We start from the raw sequence: 6,788 nt of genomic DNA on the forward strand, positions 1-6,788 counted from the left end.
CCATCAAAGCGTAACGCCATGGCCTATGCCGATGTGGAAGCTATACATATTGGGCAAGCCAGCTACGAAGTTAGTGCATATATCGCAGCCCCCGAAAACGCATGCAAGGGAGTTATTCGTGACATTGATCCCACCATCGATCGAGAGGAGCTCAAACGCTTCATCATTCAATCCAAGAATCCAAGCGCCCTCGAGGTGAGACGAATCAAGAACACAAACACGGTAGTCATCCTGTTTGGTGGACTCAAAGTCCGGGACTACGTAAAATGCGGTCCCAGTTTGGTCAAATGCTCTCTCTATCGCAGACAAACTGACGTTTGCTATGCATATGGAAAGCTTGGCCACAGAGCTGACGTTTGCCCAGCCCCTGAAAATGCAATCTGCCGCGGCTGTGGTGCGAGCAACCCGGACGATAAACACGAATGTACACTGATGTGCACCCTCTGCGGTGGCCCTCATCCCACGGCTGACAGAACCTGCAGGCAAAGGTTCCAAATTCCGTTTGTAGTTAGACAACGGAGAAGAGAACGGCGCAACCGCGACCAATCCAAACAACCAACTGGGTCGCCAACCCCTCTCAAGCTGGCCCTCAGCAGCTCGCACAGATCCAGGAGCCGATCCCGAGACCCCGGCAGCGAGGATGGCGGCTACCAGGACCGTGCCCCTTCTAGGGGTCGCTCGACGGAACGTTCGTCTCTCAGGGGCCGCAAGGCCCTCACGACCCGCTCCCACTCCAGGGGCCACTCTCGTTCCAGGGGACCTGCAGTTCTGATCCAGGAGCCTGCTGATTGTGGTACCACATGGGCTCACCGGGTCAAAGAATCACCGAAAAAGGTAACGGAGGGTCAATCGCCAGAGCACAACAGGATTGCACAATTGGAAAGAGAAAACGCTTCGTTAAAATATGCGATGGAGCAGCTCGCAGCAGAAATTGCAGAACTCGAAAAAGCCAGCAAGCGAGAGACATTTCAACCGACTCAGGCCCCTGCAGTGGTAACTCCATGGTAACGCCCTGCAGCGGGGTAACGCCCACAATGGTAACGCCCTGCAGTGGGGATCTCCATGGTAACGCCCATGGAGATCCCCGTAGCGGAACCGCTCACAGCAGAAATTGCAGAACTCAAAAAACCCAGCACGCGAGAGACAGTTCAACCCACTCAGGCCCCTGCAGTAGAAAAGCCCATGGAGATCCCCGTAGCGGAACCGACTGCCAATGGTCTACCCAAAAAGAGGGCGCTGGCAGTTCATGCCTCAGACAAGAGCGCCAGTGTTCGTAAACTGAAAAAAAAAACTATAGATAAAATTGATGAATCTCTCGAAAAAGTTCAATTTGTTATTGACAAACTCGCGGAGGCGGTCAAATCACTAGGAATCAGATGCGACAATCTGGAGAGCCACGTTTCTACAATGGCTACAACTACATCGTTGTACAAAGTAAATAACACCGACACTGAAAGGTCGGCAGCGGCTGCTCTCCACAGCATTTTATAACACAAGCTAACTGCTACGTCCCACCATGGCGGCACATCACAGGGTAATTAATATCTGGCAATGGAACTGTAGGGGATTTCATCGTAAAAGGAATGTGCTCCAACAGTTCATTCGGACCCACCCGGAAAAGCCACATGTAATCCTATTACAAGAAACTCTCACAGATACGGTCAGTCTACAAGGCTATAAATCGCATACCCAATATAGTGATGGGAAGAGGGGAATCAGCACATTAGTCATCAGCAAATGTGCGTTCATAGCCCACGATCTGAATCTTGAATCCAATAAGGTTGAACACTCGCTCGTTGAAATAATCCCCAGCGGCCAGTTCAAGACAAGTATATTTATACTTAACATATACAGTAGACCCAAAGACCTCAGGCAAAGATTCGCGGCAATTATCAACAAGGCTACAAGCAAGGCCAAAACATTCCCACTACTGGTGGCCGGAGACTTTAACGCTCCGCATCAAGCATGGGGGTACCAACAAGCTAACCGCAAGGGCGTTGACCTATGGCAAACTACAGTCAATAATAACCTCACGCTTATAAAAGATCCGGCTTTTCCGACCAGGATCGGCAACTCCTGCTCTAGGGATACCACACCTGACCTCTTTTTCATACGGAATGTGGAATCGGCATATTGTTCCAACCTCCAAGTGGACCTTCGCAGTGATCACAACATCCTGGCCACCTCCGTCAACGTGAGAAGCGGGAACCTCAAAGAGTTCACTATTACAGATTGGGATTACTTTCGCAAGATTAGGGAAGAGCGAGCACAAACACATGACTCAGCACTTAGCCTAGAGCAGTGCGCTGAACAGTTAAAGGAAGATATCAATGCGGCGACAAAGAAAATCCAGACTGAACTGGAGGTAGACAGGATGGATAGCCGCCTCGCTCATCTTCTAGAAGCTAAAACGTCACTGTTGAACAGATGGAAAGGGCAGAAACTCCACCGAAGGCTCCGAAAAAAGATCGCGGAGCTCAACAAAACTATAGAAGATCACTGTCAAACCTTGAGCAGACAACAGTGGGATGAGGTCTGCAATTCCGTGGATGGGCAGATGAGAGTTGGAGTAACTGGAACCTCCTCAAGCATTTGCTCGATGATACCAACACCAAGTCAAACCAAAGACAAGTGATAGCGAAAGTTCTACACCAGGCATCACAATGAGAGGCATTGCAGACCGTACTCGACAGACTCGCTCGCAAGTATCTGCCACTGGGCAACTCGAGTGACGAAGACTATCCCCCCTACAAAGGTTCATCTTGCCCCGAGCTAGATAACCCATTCAAGGCATTCGAAGTAAGGGAAGCTCTCCAAAATCTAAACGGCAGGTCAGCCCCTGGTCCTGATGGCATCCCCAACGGCGCCCTCAGAAACCTGGACGACTGCTCTATAGAATGGTTGACAGAGGAGATTAATGGAATATGGGAACGAGGGCTTGTTCCGGATTCCTGGAAAATGGCCTTAGTCATCCTCATTCCAGCGCCTGGAAGGCCCCCGAGTCTCTCAAACCTCAGACCCATTTCCCTCACGTCCTGCGTGGGGAAAGTAGCGGAACATGTTATACACAATTGAATTTCGAAGCACATCGAGAAACAAGGATTGTTTCCGTACAACATGATTGGCTTTCCTCCTGCCCTGTCAACGCAAGACGTGATGAAGCTTATAAAGTGTCAAATCATCGACAACGCCACAAGAGATGTAAGAGGCATCTTAGGCTTAGACCTGGAGAAGGCCTTTCACAATGTATCCGATGTTCACATTCTTAACTCCATCTCGGAGCTCGATTTGGGAGACGCCTTCCACAGATGCCTAAGCTCGTTCCTACCGGATCGCAAGGCCACGCTCAAAATCGGTGACCTCAAGTCCGACAATTTCAGTTTGGGCCACAGAGGCGCGCCACAAGGAACGGTAGTCTCACCACTGCTTTTTAACATCACCATGAAGAAACTATCGCAAAGGCTCTCCAACATAGAAGGGATCAATCATACGCTCTACGCTGATGATATCACAGTCTGGTGCACCGGAGGAAGCGAAGGAGCTGTTGAATTAGGCTTACGGGAGTCTGTAAGTCTGAGCTCCTCCTCTACAAGCCAGTCAGGAGAGGTCCCAAACCTATAGGCTGGAAACCATTGTCTGAAATAAACATCAAACTTCACACTAAAAGGGGTTGTACCATCCCCAGAGTAGACACCATTCGGGTGCTTGGCATGTTCATCGAATCCAATGGCAGTAACAATACGACGCTCAAGAAGCTCACAGCCAAGACTGAGAACATGATCAGACTTATCAACAGAGTCTCGACTAGGCATGGAGGCTTAAAGGAAGACAGCCTCCTCAGGTTGTCCCACGCCTTCATCATGAGTCATATAGTTTATGTGGCAGCCATGCACAACTGGCATAACTCCGAGAAGAAACGATTACACACGCTTATCAGAAAAAGTATAAAAAAAGTACTAGGCATTCCGTTACGGGCGAGTATGCATCTCCTTATGCAACTAGGAGTGCACAACACATTGGACGAGATAATCGAGGCCCAGGAGTGAGCCCAACTGGCCCGTCTATCCTGTACCTCGGCTGGAAAGAATATCCAGGCGATTCTTGGGATCAATCCTATCCTCACGGAAGAGCGGAAATATGAAGTTTCAGAAGATCATATCAACAACATACGAGTTGCACCGTTTCCCCGTAACGTTAATCCTCAACATAACGTAGGCAGACGCAGGGCAAAAGCCCTCGCCCTCCTCAAGCGTACCAAGGACGATCCCTACTCGGCATGTTTTGTCGACGCCGCCCAATATGAACAGTCGTCTAACTTCGTCATTGCCCTCGTTGACCACAACGGACAGATAGTGAATGCGGCTTCACCAGAGCGGAGCAGGTCGCAGTTGCTTTATCACTCCTAGACAACAGGAGATCACAAATATTCACTGATTCGAGATCGGTGGTCAGGGCTTTCGCTTCAGGATCCATCACTGAGGAGGCTCACAAGATTCTCAAGAACAAGATCATCTCTCTGCAAACCATCACGTAGTTTCCGGCTCACCTCGAACCCCAGCTTGACTCGTTTCCCGATCTCAATGGCATCGCCCACTACCAAGCGCGCGCACTAACCCACCGCGCGGGAGCAGAATCGAGCTCAGACTGCGGGGTTCTCGAGTTTCGCGACACTCTCACTACTTTCAGCGAAACTACTACGCACTATCACCTGGGTAGGAGGACTTATCCTCCCCCTCACAGAAAACTGGCTAGACCTCTGGCGTCCACTTTACGCATGCTTCAGATTAAGTGCTATCTAAACCTGGCCCGTTTCCACACGATCACTCCAGAGGCCTTTAGCTCTACTTGCCCCGACTGTGGGGCTGTTAGCAATTTCGCACACATGCTCTGGCGATGCTCCTCGTTACAGGGACCCAATCGCATCACAGAAGAAGATTGGAGCTCTGCCATCCAGAGCTCAGAACTTTCACGTCAAACCTGAGCTGTCCGGAGAGCCGACGATGTGGCGGTTAGGATCGGCCTACCCGTCCCCACGTGGGAGCGGCCCGCAGCTCTGCCCTAGGGCAAAGCTTCTCAGGACCTTGTAATTAAAGTTCTTTGTCTGTCTGTCTGTCTTGTCTAGCCATTTCTTGTCACATTAACTAATGAGCTTTGCGACCCGTGACATCCTGCCACCGTACACTTTTCACCACTGAATAAGCTTATGTGCTTCATTGTTCGATAAGAAGGAAAAAACGAAGTTGGAAGTAAATCTACGGTGACAGCTGATTTCGAGGAATCAACATCTGGTGTGAAGGACGGCCGCACGTGAGCTAATTCTGCAGCTGGTGCGGGTGAGTAGGGCTTTTTGTTGTATACAAGACGTTCAACTAGTATCAACTTGCCCAAATGTTACTTCTTATTGAAATAGAAAATAGGACGTATTTGTACGATTGTAAGCGCTTCGACGGGTACTAGTTGTTGTAACGTAGCTGAAGGCAAAGGCGGCGCACACAGGGAGACAAACACGAAACAGACACACATCTAGTGGCATCGTCCTCGTGTCTGTCACCTTAGAAGCGCAGTCGTATGGAACACAGTTAGGCATATGCGAGTGCCCGTCGAAAGCGAGGCTGCGTCAGCTATGCCATGCATGGCTCTGTCTCTGTCACGTCACCCCTTAGAGCAGTGCGCACGCGGACAAAGTTAATTGCAAGTTCTACCGGGCTTGCAACCCTGTAGGTCGTGCTGTTAGCGTTACTCGAAGCCAAGAGATAGCAGCGAGGACGCGCCTAGATGGTTGTTCGAAGCGCGCGTTCAGTTTCCCCGCACGCGATTGGCTTAGGCCGCGCCGACGTCGTCAGCCGCGGGCCGCGGCCACGTTTCTGGTGAGGCCAAATGACGACATGCTCCTGTCAATCATTTTTGAGACGAGCGCGTTGTCTGCTAGGAGCAGGATCCTACGAGAAGTGTGCAGTTCGAGCGCTCACGCGGCCCTCTGCAAGACCTACTTCGCGTGGCACGTCTGGTGGATTGGATCGGATCCAAACGGCAGTGGCCCCACGGAATGGCACGTTCGAATCCAGTCTATAGTTCAATTCAAGAAAATGGCGCTTGCAGTGGAAGCTTCGGTTGTTGGGATGGCGTTTCTCCAGGAGAAAGCGGAGTGGTTGGAGGTAGGAAATGCGCTTTAAGAGATGGCTAAAAGCAAATTCCGGCGTCAATTTTGTTTCTGGAAACGAACAGTGCGTTTCTTGTGCGGCGAACTCGACCACATCATAGGGTGCCAGCCAGCCAATGAAATGTTCTTGTTGCTTCTTGAAAAGTGCGCCACTGTTCTCGTCGTGCTTCTTTTTTTTTGTCGCTGTACGCGACACCAACTATAGCGACCACGCTGAGAAACTGCTAGTAATAACTTGTAGTAGCCACGCGCATTTCTATATGAGAACGTCTATAAGCTTGAGAAGGAAAGATACCGTTTTCTTACATAAAAAGTTTCTTCATGAGAAGGCGAGAAACATTTCGTTTTGTAGTATATCGTTTTGTAGCAGACGGCACACGAGGCACGTACACTTCCACGGAGTTAACCACTTGCCAATTGGATGCTCTCTCCCTCACGTTTTCACAAATTTTGTGGAGTGCCAATATTGTGACGCTGCAGCAACTGAACGAACGCTGTTTTGAACAACCGTCTCCGATCACACTCCGGCATGACTATTTCTTAGCCACTGCTGCACAAACCTGCTCAAGAACGAGCAGATGTGCTACCAGTAGGCAGTTTGCCCCAGCCAGAAGGCGCTACGACGCTT

At 50.2% G+C, this 6,788-nt stretch overlaps 1 long non-coding RNA gene across 1 annotated transcript; it reads left to right on the plus strand.

Moving 5' to 3' along the window:
* The first annotated feature begins 411 nt into the window (after positions 1-411).
* LOC135913229 (uncharacterized) lies at positions 412-5,106 on the plus strand. Its single transcript, XR_010567915.2, has 2 exons — positions 412-834; positions 4,910-5,106. It is a non-coding gene; the product is annotated as an uncharacterized lncRNA (long non-coding RNA).
* The last annotated feature ends 1,682 nt before the right edge of the window (positions 5,107-6,788 follow it).

The sequence above is a fragment of the Dermacentor albipictus genome, chromosome 5 (assembly GCF_038994185.2).
Source record: "Dermacentor albipictus isolate Rhodes 1998 colony chromosome 5, USDA_Dalb.pri_finalv2, whole genome shotgun sequence".
NCBI classification, from domain to species: domain Eukaryota; kingdom Metazoa; phylum Arthropoda; class Arachnida; order Ixodida; family Ixodidae; genus Dermacentor; species Dermacentor albipictus.